The sequence below is a fragment of the Artibeus jamaicensis genome, unplaced genomic scaffold, assembly GCF_021234435.1.
Source record: "Artibeus jamaicensis isolate MK-2021 breed Jamaican fruit bat unplaced genomic scaffold, CSHL_Jam_final scaffold_916, whole genome shotgun sequence".
In the NCBI taxonomy this organism is placed as follows: domain Eukaryota; kingdom Metazoa; phylum Chordata; class Mammalia; order Chiroptera; family Phyllostomidae; genus Artibeus; species Artibeus jamaicensis.
In genome coordinates, this window is record NW_026522059.1 from 26,089,477 (window position 1) to 26,104,093 (window position 14,617).

General features: G+C 41.4%; 1 protein-coding gene across 8 annotated transcripts in view; it reads left to right on the forward strand.

The window, feature by feature from the left end:
• Positions 1-14,617, forward strand: part of NCALD (neurocalcin delta) — a 347,766-nt gene that overhangs the window by 75,440 nt on the left and 257,709 nt on the right. Inside the window, exon 1 of one of the 8 annotated variants that reach the window (XM_053661075.1) lies at positions 5,693-5,825. The exons of 6 other annotated variants lie outside the window; for them this stretch is intronic. The gene's annotated coding sequence lies outside the window, so the exon portion shown is untranslated. Of the gene's footprint in view, positions 1-5,692; positions 5,826-7,159; positions 7,281-14,617 lie in introns of those variants that run through there. One more of the 8 variants, XM_053661076.1, reaches the window with a different exon arrangement.

The following is a 14,617-nucleotide window of genomic DNA, read 5'->3' on the forward strand; positions in this document are numbered from 1 at the left end:
GTAGGTAGGTAGAGAATTCCATTTTCTCTTTTTCTAGTTTTTCTTACTTAGTTTATCTTTCTTAAGTCCCTGGTCCAGAGAATTTGGGTGATGAGCCAGTATGAATCATAGGAGTTTGGGTGCAATAGACTTGCTCTTCAGTAGAAGCCAGCATTGCATTGCTGTAACAGAGCAATTCCCATTCACAGCCCTGAGGGGTATGTCCAGGATGTACACAGTGTTCCTTTAGAGTGAAATAACAATCAATTTTGCTCACCTTCCTTTCTAACAACATTGTTTGACCTGAGAACTCTTTTTAGCTGCTTTCCCAGTTTAAAATGGCATGTCATAAAAGGAGACCTTGATGGCCGTTTTTAAGTCCCCAACTTTTAAGTCTCTTAGCTGGGAAATCATCTTCCTTAGTCTGTTCTAGAATGCATTTTCAAATGGTCATCAGACAATAGTTATTGACTACTTACCATGAACAATAATGGACTTCAAATTGGCCATAAACTACATACCTTTTTCTAATCCAATCTTCACCAAATGTTTCATATTGCCAACTACCCTGAATGCAAGTAGGTTATCATTATCAAAAAATATTTTTCCCTTAATACTTCACTGCTGGGAAGTAATAAGGGAGAAGACAGTCAGTGAATGTTAAGTGGAGCTGAGCAATAAGTGTAGAAAACGTGGAGTCAAAGGAAGTACTTTTAACCTGAATTGGGAAGAACACTACACCAGGGTGTGGAGAGAGCTTTGGGGAAATGGTACCAGAGCATGAGTGTGAGAGGCATGACTTGAATTCAATCCTGCCTTATTAACACAGGTGCAAGTGTAAAATAAAACAGTTGCTTTTTAATAGTGGCTGGAGTTTGAAAACTTTAGCAATACATTTTTTGTTGTTGTTGTTGCAGAGTTCAGCTTTTATTGAATGTGTTATAAAAGAGGTTTAGTCAAAAAGACCAAAGCCCAGCCTTGGCTGGTGTAGCTCAGTGGATTGAGCACAGGCCTGTGAAGCAAAGGATCGCCAGTTCAATTCCCAATCAGGGCACATACCTGGGTCGCAGGCCAGGTCCTCAGTGGGGGTCACAGGAGAGGCAACCACACATTGATGTTTCTCTCCTACTCTTTCTCCTTCCCTTCACCTCTCTGTAAAAAATAAAAAAATATTAAAAACAAAAAGACCAAAGCCCATAGCCCATGTCACAAGGCTCCTCAGATTCTTCTTTTTTTGCTTCCACTTTCTGTTCCTCAGCTGGGGGAGCAGCGGTGGAGGGGACAGGGGATGGGACCTCCTGCTGGTGCAGGACCTGCCACTGGGGCAGGCCCACCAAGCACCTGCATTGCAGCTGAGGCTCTCCAGGTTGACAGTGGTCAGAGCCTTTACAAATAAGCCTGACCAGAAAAGTTCAACATTTACACCTTTAGCGAGGGCATTGATCTTACCCTCCATCACTGTCTCTACATCGTGGTGCAGGATAAGGGCCAAGGAGCTGCAGGCGAGTTGAGATCAAGGCCCTGGTGCCGGCGAGCACTGCACCAGCGCTGCTGGGAGTGAAGCTTGTGGCCGGATGAAGTGAAGGCCTCACCTCAAGGCGGCCTTAGCTTCCTCGAAAGGACCGAGCACCTTAGCGGCAGCTGGGGAAAGGGAAAGCAACACACATGGTTTTAACAGGAAAACCATAAAATATAGCCACTTAGACATAAGTTCTATTAAGTATCTATTTGTGTATTCTTATAAACTTTTTTTGGTATGCTCACAGATGTTGAGGTCAGAAGTTGAGGGATTCTATAAATAACACTCTTCTTCCCTGCTTGAGTTTAGAACTAATTAAGAAAGAGACACGGGATTAAAATTTTTTTTCAAAAAAAATATTTGCACACGCACTTAACCTTACATTTAAGGCCACATTCTTCAGTCCAGCTTTTATCAGGCCCTAATCTTGAGGTTAAGTGGGTTTGCAGATTCCTTCCCCTCTGTCAGCCCCAGGCAGTGCCAGAATGAGATGCATCCACCCCAAAGGCAGGGAGGGAAGAAGACTGGACTGCACGCACGCTCCGTGGACTGGCAGGTCTGCAGGGAGGAGGAGGCGGGGCATGCTGGGCCACCAACTGTCAATCAGCTAATCCATGGCTTCTTTCAGCCAAGAATAGCCCATAATGCTGCTGCTCCCGGCAGGCCCTGCTTGGCTTCATGCCACCCATGAAACTAGACAGCACTTCTTTGCATGCCCTCCACAGAATCCGTTTAGATTTTATTAAAAAATTCATAATGGAGTAGAGGTGGAATTGGAAGTTAGAACGCACACTCTGTAGGTTTTTTCACTGCCCCCCCCCCCCCCCCCCCAAATCCCCATTAGTTATTTTAGCTGATTTTTAGCTTATCTGTGACTGGATCTTTTCCTATCCCTTCCACCATCCATCCCTTAACTTCCAGATCTTTCCATCTCTCAGTCTTTCCCCTTTTTCTATGCAGAGTGGGTTTGCCTAATCTAACCTCCTTTATACTTCTAAACTGATGCCCTTCACCCTGCTCAGCAGACAAGGAACATTTTAAGGGTCAAGGCTCATTGAAGATCATTGAAATGTAGTGGGAATTTATAAATAAATTTTTCATATACAACTGTGGAATGTTACATTTTAAAGGGAAAAAATAAAATTAAAAATTTCAAGCTTACTACTCTTTTTTTTTTTTTCCGTTTCGCTGTGGTTTGGATAAAATTTAAGAAGTAGTCACAAAGTTCCAGAAACTCTAGAGCTGCCCAGCACCACAGTTTCATGTTTTGTCTCATCTTTTTTTTTTTTTTAAAAGGTCTCTCACAGGTCTTGATTCAATGGCAGACAGTACATCCTAGAGTGGCTACGCCTCATGTCTCAGATAGTCCTTATTTGTTTCTTATTTTAAGTCTAACAAAGAGGGATGACTTACATATCATAAGTTTTAGAAGGAGAAATTGATATGCAAGGGCTAACATGTTGTACCAGGAAGCCTAATGAGGCTTTTCCAACCATCCGTGTTTTTAATTTTGACATACCGTATTTTTTTGGACTATAAGATGAAAAAATCTCCCCAAATTTGGGAGGAATAATGGTTGTTAATGCTGCTGTTGAGTTCTGTTTATATTTATATTGGTGAAATATTATGTTATTTATGTTATTAAATATTTAACTACATTTTTTTACTTCAAAAAAATTCCCCTATTTTCCTCCTCTAAAACCTAGGTGCATCTTATGGTCCAAAAATATGGTGTATTATTTTGTTTTGAACCACATTGTTCCCTCCCTTTTGAGTCTGGGAGAGTCTTAAGACCCCCTGAGACCTCAGCTCTTATGTGCTATTCTTTCTCTCGTCCTACTCATAGCAGGTACCATTCATTTCATTTCAACAAGTATTTCATTTCAGTTAACACTCATAGAGAGCTGACTCTATGTCAGCTCGGGGTAAGGCACTGGGGGTCTGATGTGAACCAGCTTTTTCGTCACTTCTCAATGGGCTATTACAACTGCCTCCCAATGATGTATCCATCTTCACTCCAGCCTTCTTCCAAGCTGTCCCCTGCATTGTAGCTGGAGTGACTGCTTCAAACCACAGGTCTGATCTTGTCACCCTTGCAGCTGCACCCACTGCTTTTAGGGGCAAGTCAGGCTCCAGAACACGGTCTGCAAGAGAACAATGCGTGATTGGCCCGTTCTACTTCTTCCAGCCTCTTCTCCCTCCAGGCTCCTCAGCCTGGGCTTCTGTGTTCTCTCCCACTGGCCTCCTTTCAGTTTGCTGAATGTGGCTATCCTCCTCCCTCTTGAGAATTTGGAATGTGTGGTTTTCCCTACTGGAGGGTTCCTGCTGCTCCCTTTCCCTTGGATAGCTGCTGCAGTCACCACTTTTGTCTCTTTCTAAGTGACTACTTCTCAGGAAGTCTCTGTTGCCCTTCCTAAGTCAAGGCTTCTGAAAGCCCCTGTGAATGCATTGCTTTGCAGTTGCAATTTTATATTTGTTTGATGGGTGTCTGGCTTCTCCACTAGACTGTAACCTGTCCAAGGATGGAGTCTCATCTATTTATGTTTGTTATTGTGTTGCTAGCGCCCAGTACAGTGGAGACTCTCCATAAACATCTGTCAGACGGATGAATGAACATAGTCAGCCTCTTGCCCTTGAGGAATTTAGAGTTTAGTGGGTGGAAGAATGACTCTTAAGCAGAAAATTAAAATATGATGTAGTAGGTACTCTCTATCATAGTATGTGGCACATGGACAAGGTTTCTATCCCAGACTTGGGGATGGTAAGGAGGAAGTAAAAGTATTTTCTGTGATATGGATTGCCATTGGGATTTCGATAGGTATGCATTAAATCTGTATATTGCCTTAAGTAAAATGGCCATTTTAACAATGTTAATTCTTCCAATCCATGGATATGGAATATCTTTCCATTTCTTTATGTTTTCTTCAATTTCTTTCAACAATGTGTTACAATGTATATGTCCTTCATCTCTTAAGTTTATTCCTAGGTGTTTCATTCTTCCTTTGTGATTGTAAATGGAATTATTTTCTTCTTTTCTCTTTCTAGTATTTTGTTGTTAGTATATAGGAATGCAACAGGTTTTCATATGTTGATATTGTATCCTGCAACTTGACTGAATTTTTAAAATTAGTTCTAATTAGTTTTCTGGAATCTTTAGGGTTTTCTATATATAGAATCATGTCATCTGATAGTGACAGTTTTATTTCTTCATTCTTAATTTAATGTCTTTAATTTTTTTTTCTTGCCTAATTGCTCTCTGGTTAGGACTTCGAGTCCTATTAACATGCCACTTTTAATGGCCAGTTAAGAATAGAGATAATATGTTAAGTAATCCTAATTTTACATATTTGGGATGTTATATTTAAAATGTCATATTCATATTTAATATTAGTATTTAAATATTTAATATGTTAAAACTTCCCATTTTTTGACAGGATGTACAGGGTCCAGGACCAACAACGCCCTTGTTTATTATAAACTCATTTATTACAAAATCATAAGCATGTAACTTGGTAACACATCAATATCACACTTGAACATACCATGTGACATTTTAGGTGAAATGTTCAAATTGCTGTCCATCTCATGCAAGACATTCATATACCCAACCAATCACACTCAAGCAGGTGTTACTTCTGCTGGACCCTGTATTATATTAGATTTTGAAGAAATCACGCTTTTTCATTGTGTTTGAATTCATAAAACATATGAAGTGAGTTTATAACACATGTGATGACTTTTAAGACATATATACCAAAAACGTCCTGGGTGCATTGGTCTTTATATTTCTAAGTTGGAAGCTTGTCCCCTTACAGGATTCCACACACAATCATAATGGAAGGGTCTGACTCCTGTTTATATTGTGACTAAATATGGCTAATGCTTGTTTTGATAGGGCCCTCGAGCTAAGAATGGTTTTTCCATGTTTTAAATGGTCGAGAAATCAAAAGGATAATAGCTTATAACATGTGAAAATTACATGAAATTCAAATTTCAGTTCCCATAAATAAAGTTTGATTGGAACGCAGCCAAGCGATTTCCTCTAGGTCTTGTCTGTGGCTGCTTTTGTGCTACAGCTGCAGAGCTGAGTGGTTGCCACAGAGACCTGGGGCCCCAAAAGCCTGAAATATTAACTCTCCAGCCCTTTACGGGAAAAGTTTGCCCACCGCTGTTTAGTTTCAAAGGCGGCAATACCTTCGGCGAGACTCAGCTTTGTCAGTTTCGGAGCCAGTTAGCAGACAACGGCAGAGACTGGAGCCTTGAAGCAAAATAAAGTTCCTGGGTTATGTGTGGATTTAACCACTTCAAGTCTTCCCTTCCTTCCAAGGTAATGCAAGCCAGGACATTTAGGAACAGTGAAGCGCTGTGTGGGAAGAACGAGATGCTTTCAAACTTGCCATTGCAAGGTTGTCGTGGCAGGTGGGCCTGTTTCTTGGGCAGTCAGGAGGGAGCCTGTGAATAGAGGTCTCTTAATCTGTCATGTTTTAGACCCAAGTGCATTAGACAAGAAAGGGCATAACCCAGTAGGGGTGTTTTTCTTTTTCTTTTTCTGATATTCTTAGCCTGTAATCTTCTCAATGGCTTTACCAGGATTTATCTGCTATAATTACTGAGATCTGTGGTATATGTTATCAACAAGTCAGAAGAATGAAGAAACCTTTTCTTTAAAAAAATATCTTAAGCTGCCAACCACAAAATGCTTAAAAAATTGTTCTTTATATAGCTTCATAAAGCACTTCTGAGAGATTCTTCCCATTTACCTTGCTGCTGTTAAAAACCCAAAGAACATTAAATTCAGTTTCTTTCTAGATAGAGAGTTCTGGTGGATATAATTTCCTGGCAAGTTGCGGTTTAGAAATGTTCTGCCCATTTGAAGACCTACTTTGCTGAGATTTTTGTTGAAATTTCTTTTTTGACATAACTCCTCATTGTTTGGAATGAAAACCCTAGAGATATAATACCTCCCAGAAATCTCCTGTTTAAAGAATATCGAAATAACGGACCATTGTGCAAACTTGCCACACCGTGATTCTGCTTTCCCAGTGCACATGTGGCATTTGATTTTTGCGTTTCAGTGGCTTGGTTGTGGGCCAAGACTGTTCAAGGATTTGTTGAGATGCTTCCATGATTTTTTCCAGTTGCCCTTTTCTTTCTCGCCGTCAGGACTCCAGTGCTGTTGAGTAAAAGTGTGAGCCCAGATGTCAACGCAGAACTCAGCAGCACTGGAAGGGCAGCAGCAGTTGGGTTCAAGTACCCAGGCAACAAAAGGCAGGAGACAATTATACAGTAGAATAGAGACAAAGTCTTTGTGTTTTTAAAACAATGAAAAAATGATCATGTGTTCTTAAAACTAATAGGGAAGCAATTTAAAAATGGGCAAAAGATCTAACAGACACTTCACCAACGATGACGTACAGACGGCAAATGAACATTTGAAAATGTGCTCATGTGTCATTAGGGATTGCCAGTTAAAAAAACCAGGTACCATCAGACTAAAAATCCAAAACACTGACAACACTCAATGCTGGCAAGAGTGTGGAGCAACAGGAACTCTCACCCACTGCTGGTGGGAATGCAAAACGGTGCGGCCTCTTTGGAACACGGTTTGGCAGCTCCTTACAAAACTGAAAACACTCGGATCATACAGCGCAGCAGTCACATTCCTTGATAGTTACCCAAATGAAATGAAAACACACTCATCCAAAAATTTGCAGGTGACCATGTACAGCAGCTTTATTTATAATTGCCCAGACTTGGAAGCAACCAAGATGTCCTTCCATAGGTGAGTGGATTAACTGTGTGCATCTCTGCAATGGGATATTATTCTGTGATAATGCCTTAAGTGCATATTGATAAATGGAAAAAGGCTATTTCCTATATGGTTCCAACTATACAGTATTCTAAAAAAGACCAAACTATAGGGACAGTAAAATATCAGTGATTGCCAGGGGTGAAGGAATGAATAGGCAGAGCACAGGCGAATTTCAGGACAGTGCAACTGTTCTCTATGGTACTGTGATGGTGGACTCCTGTCATTATACTTGTGCATTAGTCCAAACCCATAGAATACACAACACAAAGAGAGAACCCTAATGTAAACTATGAGCTTCAAAAACAATTTATCAGTATTGGCTTATCAATTGTGACAAAGGTACCACACTAAGGTTACATGGCAATAGGAGGGGAAACTGGCATGTGGGGATTGGGAGAATGTACTTTCCCCTCAATTTTTCAGTAAACCAAAGACTGCTCTAAGAAATGAAGTCTATTTACTAAAAAAATAATAAATGGGATAATGGCAACACTAGCTCTTAATCTCTTTCTCTTCTTAAGATTCAGTCATTTTTGAAACTCTCAAACCCACTTATAAAAGAATAGTAATTCACCTGCCGTTACATAACAAAGAGACATCCTCTTCAGGATGTGCATTCCACTGCTGCTGGCTTTGTGCTGCAAGCTTTCTTAAACTGGGTGGACCAGCATGGGAGGGAAGAATGACTGGAGAAGAGTGAGGAGTCCCTTCTTACTTAGAATGACAGGAGGCTGTTGGGGCTTTGTAAGTGTTCAGAGGGAGGATGATACTTTGGTAAAGACTGGAAAGTTGTTTTGAATTTCTCCTTTCAAGTTCCCATTTTAAAGCAAGTTGTGGTATAACCAAAGAGAAGTGGGGGTAACGAATGATCAGCCAGTCAGCTAATACTTGTTGAGTGCTACTTTGTTCTAGGCCATTCAATACAGACATCTTTAAATGGAGCTAAAGTCCTGGCTGGTATAGCTCAGTGGATTGAGAGCCCACCTGTGAACCAAATAACTGTGGTTCGATTCCCATTCAGGGCACATGCCTGGGTTGCAGGCCAGTTCCCAGCAGGGGACACATGAGAGGCAACCATACATTGATATTTCTCTCCCTCTCTCCTTCCCTTCCCCTCTAAACATAAATAAATAAAATCTTTAAAAAATGGAGATAAAAATCATAACTCCCATTGATCTGTGGAGATTGAATTAAGGTCTATAAAGCTCCTCAACATGTTATAAGCATACAAATCATAGATAAACTTTTTCTTTTATCTCCCTGTGGAAGTGGAGGCACACGGCATCTGTCAAAGGCTTCGCACCCCTTTATTCTCTGTAACCAAACTGTGCCACCAGCTCAAGGCACGCAGTGAAGAAGAAGCGGGTTAGAGGCAGCTGTGTGCCGAAGGGCAACACTCAGCTAAGCCCTTTAACTGACCCGATGAGGACAAAGCATCACTCCTCGGAAGATCCCCGTGTAAGTTGTTTCCAAGAAGAAAAGGTGTGTGTGTGTGCATTTTTGTGATTATTTCTCTTCTCCAAATAGGCATGAGAAAGTTCATCAAGAGATAAAAACCAGAAAGAAGAACATTTAGTGAAACCCTTGACACACACACACAAATGTAGCTCAGTGGCAAGTAAATGGCAACAGGCAGTTCCCCACTTATAAAGATTTCCCGCGTTGGCATGAGAGAGTGCGCTCACAGGGCCAGGTAGCCACTCTTCTTATCTACTCTTCTGTTCTGGTCGTGGAGGGGCCACTGACCCCCTCAGTCCAGTCTCTGCGTGTTCAGCAGCAATGGTGGAAGGAAGAGGTCACGCAGAGGGGGCCTCAGGGAAGCCACATCTGTGCCAGTGCTGGCTGGGCGGGATGCTTCTTCCCTCTGAGAACTGCCTTTACTCAGTTATACTTTCCTACCACATTGTCTGCTTTTATAGGGGAGGAGAGATGAGAAGTACGTGAGCAACCTGTGTCTTTAGTGAAAGGTGCACACCAATTTGACTGATTTCTTGGTCAGGAAAGAAAGAGCAATAGTATAACCTAATGCACCCACATTTTAATTAATTAGTTGTTGTTGTTATTATTATTATTTTGCCTGAGCTAAAAAGGTTTAGTCAATCTTTGTTTCAGAAATTGGGTGCTTAAAATCTTTATTAATTAAAATTGCATTTTTTCTAAGTGATTTCTGTGATCCTTTTTATGACCCTTCACTATTTTAACCTATAAGCCCCCTCAAATGTTCTCAGTAGCAGGCAAGAATAAATCTTAAGTAAATGTAAAAATAATATCATATCTTCACGTGGGGAGATTCTCCAGACCACAAATACAATTTGGATTCTAGTTCACCTCTTGGCTGCACATCTTTTAGTCAAATCACAGAGACTTTTCTTTTTTTTAAGGACTGGAAGAGGCCTCAGTCATAGAATTTTCTTTCCTTTAGAGGCCAGTCTTGGGCACTAAGTGAGGAGATTTTTAAAAGAATAGAGAAAAATTCATTTACTCTTTTTTTCCTGTTCATTGAAATTAGGAACAGACACACAGGGCCGGGCACTGCTGTGGGAGGGGTCGAGTCGTGCTCTGTGCTCTGGGGGCCACAGTGCATTTGCACCTCCGTTCCTTGGCTTTCTGGCGGTGCGATCTCAGTTTCTTCAACTGGAAAGTGGGAAGAATAGTGACCGTACTTACCAGGAGAACGGTCATTTGTATAAAATTACATAATTTGTATGAAAAGGGCGTAGGCAATGCCTGGTCCTGGATGATGTTCTATAAATGGCACTTTCATGATCATTTTCTCTGTCATCAGGAGCATTCAGGATTTTTAGTGCGTACTGTGATGAACGCTCTAGTTCTGCATTTATATAGTAGCTGCCAGCCACATGTGACTCTTTACACTGAAATTAACTAAAGTAAAAGTAAAAGTTCAGTTCTTCAGTTGCATTAGCCACACTTCAGGAGCTCAACCCCACATGTGGCCGATGGCTACCACAGCACAGTGCAGATAGGGCACCTTTGCGTCAACCGAGAAAGTTCTGTGGGTCAGTGCCGCTGTGGAATATACTCGGTGGCATATACACTCACAAGCCAGGAGTCATCTTTCAAATATTAGTGAACTCGTGATTTAACAGTGTATCAGACAGAGCTTCTGTCAGGGCCTCTATTTAAAGAATACTCATGGTGAAATAAATTAGAATAAAGATGTAGTAGTAATAGTAATGATAATGATGATAATAATAATAATAATAAAATGTGGCCAGATGATCAGATGTTTATTTACCTGGTAAAACTTATCAGGCAATACAATGCTCTTCTAGTTTGTAGACACTGCCTAGACCCTGTAAGGGAATCAGGACATGATTCTGACAGAGAAGCTTAGACAGATAACGAGAGGCCGGATACAGCAAAGGAAAGATCAGCATCATCTTGGTAGTGGGCTGAGTTTAGGTTTTTTTAGAAGGATCCTTTAAGGTGCTGAGAGGCCTTATTACCATATTTTTAGGACTATAAGACGTACTGGACCATAAGATGCACCTAGGTTTTAGAGGAGGAAAACAGGAAAAAATTTTGAAGGAAAAAATGTGGTAAAATATTTAATGACATAAATAACATAATATTTCACCAATGTAAATGCACGCTACATTTACTAGCCAGGTAGGCTACATTTGAACTATAAGACACTCCCCCTTTTCCTCTCAAAGTTGGGGGAGTGCATTTTATAGTTCGAAAAATACAGTATATATTGTACCCAGTTGGTGAAGTGGGGTTTATAGATGCTTTGGTGCAACAACAGGAAACAGCCCAGGGATGAGTTATTTTAAAGTATTGGTGGAAGAGGTCTAATGTAGGCATGCAAAATTAATGATGGCATGGCTTATTTACAGGGTATCTGGAATAGTTTTATCACACATGCTAAATTGCTTGGGGGAATGCATTATATAATTTGAAAGTTATGTAAACATTTAATTTCTTGCACAGTGCTTAGCATGTTGTAGGCTTGCTGAACATTGGTGAGCTAAACCGAGTGTCTTTGTGAGTTCCCAGAAATGGCTGGCAGAAACAGTGCAACTCAGCATGGTTTAAATTGTGGGCGTTTAAACCTCTTCAGTGTTCTAGAATCAGTTCATCATGAACAGCATTTAAAAATTGAAATGGAATGAAACAGAATGGAAAATACCAGAGTATGTTGCTTGTATTAAGGGAAAATATCGAATTATAAAATGTTTGCTTTAAATACATATGTGTGGGTATAGCAAGTCAGAATGAATTCTTTTGCTCTAGGGGCTGTGGTCAGAAAGGTTTACAGGCTAGCGGTGTAGATGCAATTCAAGGGTCAGTTGGACGGTGGAGCCCTGTGGTTGTTGATAATAATGACCAGAACAGCTAAACCATAGTCGTCCCTCCTTGTCCTCCACTTCACTTTCCACAGTTTCAGTAACTGGTGGTCAGCTGCTGTCCTAAAAGATTCAATGGAGAATTTCAGATATAAAAATGTATAAGCTGTAAATCATGCACCGCTCTGAACTGTGTATGAAATCTCGTGCTGTCCTGCTGTGTCCCACTTGGGACCTGGCTCGTCCCTTTGCCCAGCCTCTCCACACTGGCTGTGCTACTCTTCATTGGTCATCTTGGTTATCGGACTGTTGCGGCCTCCCGGTGCCTCTGTTCAAGTCGCCCGTAGTGCACTGAGTAATGGCCCGGAAGCACATGAGTAGTGATGCCGGCAACTTGAACGTGCCAAACAGAAAGTGCTTCCTGTGAGCGAGAAGGTGAGTGCGGTATAGTGAGGTGTTCTGAGAGATACTGCATTCACATACTTTTATTACAGTATATTGTTATCATTGCTCTATTTCATTATTACTTGTTATTGTTCATCTCTTACTGTGCCTAATTTACAAATTAAACTTTATTGTAGGTTTAGGTGAAGAGCGCAGTACAGACAGGGTTTGGTATTCTCCGTGGTTTCAGGCATCCACTGGGGGTTTTAGAGTGTACCTCGCATGGATAAGGGGGCTGTAACTCAGTTATGTAATAAAGTGTAAAATGTAAGAAGTTGCCAGTTTGATGGTGAAGGTGCTACTCCCAAGGTCACAGGGCTGTTGAAGAAGTTGAGCTGAGAACCGAACCGAGAAAGACTCTGTCCCCAGAGTCAGTGGATGGGAGTCACCATGTATCACTTGAAGAGGCCTTCGAATGAGGCAGTTTTCCACATTGTGAGTGGCACTCAGTGACCTTGCCATTGGAGCACAGCCCCGAATGGCAAAAGGTGAAACTGAAGTTGATCCCTCTGAGCTGCGGGCCCCTTGGTTTCATGGTAGCGGTGTAATATGGTAGAAAGCCCTGAAGTTCGAAATAGGGACTTAGAGCTGAGTGTGGTGATGAAAAGTTGGTAATATTTTTGAGCCTTGAATTTTTTCTCATTTTTTTGTCATTCTTTTTTGTAGAACTGTTGTCTGCTGAGGGGCCTATGAACTTAAATGCATCTACTCTGTGCCAAGTGCCTTATTAAGCACTTTGCATGTACACACACATTGAGTTTTCATAGAACCCCATCTGGTAGGTTCCATCAGCTTCTCTGTTTCACTGGTGTCAAAACTAAAGCCCAGAGAGGACCAGTAACTTGCCCAGCCTCACACAGCCACTAATTGGCATTGCTGGAGTTCAGTCTGTTTAGATCTGCTCCAGAACAATGCTGTTAACCATGATGTTAAATATTCTCCATAAATGTTATAGGAGTCCTTTTTAGATTTGACCCAATCAAGTCTTTGGACACCTTTTGGAGTCTCTTCTTTTTTTTTAAATTTTCTTTTTTTTAAAATATATTTTATTGATTATGCCATTACAGTTGTTCTATTCCCCCCTTCATTCCCCTCCACTCTGCACACCCCCTCCCCCACCATTCCCCTCTTTAGCTTATGACCACATGTCTCAAGTTCTTTAGATTCTATATTTCCCCTACTATTCTTGCCCTCCCTCCTATCTATTTTCTACCTACTCTCTATGCTACTTACTTTCTGTACCTTCTCCCCCCTTCTCCTTCTCCCACTCCCCTGTGGCTAACCCTCCATGTAATCTTCATTTCTATGGTTCTGCTCCTGATCTAGCTGTCCTCTTAGTTTGCTTTTGTTTTAGGTGTGGTTGTTAATAACTGTGAGTTTGCTGTCCTTTCACTGTTCATCTTTTTAATCTTATTTTTCTTAGGTAAGTCCCTTTAACATTTCATAAAATAAGGGCTTGGTGATGATGGACTCCTGGAATTTGATCTTATCTGAGAAGCACTTTATCTGCCCTTCCATTCTAAATGAAAGCTTTGCTGGATAGAGCAATCTTGGATGTAGGTCTTTGGATTTCATGACTTGGAATACTTCTTTCCAGCCCCTTCTTGCCTTCAAGGTCTCTTTTGAGAAATCCACTGACAATCTGATGGGAACTCCTTTGTAGGTAACTGTCTCCTTATCTCTTGCTACTTCTAGGATTCTCTCCTTCATTTTAATCTTGGCTAATGTAATGATGATGTGCCTTGGTGTGTTTCTCCTTGGGTCCAACTTCTTTGGGACTAACTTCTTTGGGACTCTCTGAGCTTCCTGGATTTCCTGGAAGTCTATTTCCTTTGCCAGATTGGGGAAATTCTCCTTTATTATTCAAATAAAGTTTCCACTCCTGGCTGTTCCTCTTCCTCTTCTGGTACCCCTGTAATTTGGATGTTGAAACATTTAAAGATGTCCTGGAGGTTCCTAAGCCTCTCCTCATTTTTTTGAATTCTTGTTTCTTCATCCTTTTCTGTTTGGTCATTTTTTTCCCCTTCTGGTCCACTCCCTTGATTTGAGTCCCAGTTTCCTTTCTAATACTATTGGTTTCCTGTGCATTTCCCTTCATTTCAATTAGTTTAGCCTTCCTATGTTCCTCTAATTTGTGACTAAAATCAACCAGTTCTGTGAGCATCCTGATCACTAGTGTTTTGAACTGTGCATCTGAAAGTTTTGCTATTTCTTCGTCGCTTAGAGTTATTGGCTCTGGGGCTTTGAGTTCTTCTTGAGCCATAATGTTTTGCTCTGTTCATGCTGGTTACATATGAGGAGCGAAGCCTTAGATGTTCACCAGGGTGGGGCTACCCAGGTCACTGGTTTGTGACACTGTATGTGGGGGCGGGGTCAGAGAGGGACAATAGTGGTCCCCTCTGTTGCTTCCCACCGCTGGGGCCTGCGCGGTTTGTCTCACTGCTCACTCCTTCGCTGGTTTATCCCTGTGCGAATGTGTGACTGTGGTCAGCCCTCAGTGGGTCCGCCTGCTGCTACTCCACACCTGGGATCTTCCCACAGCTACCTGCGTGC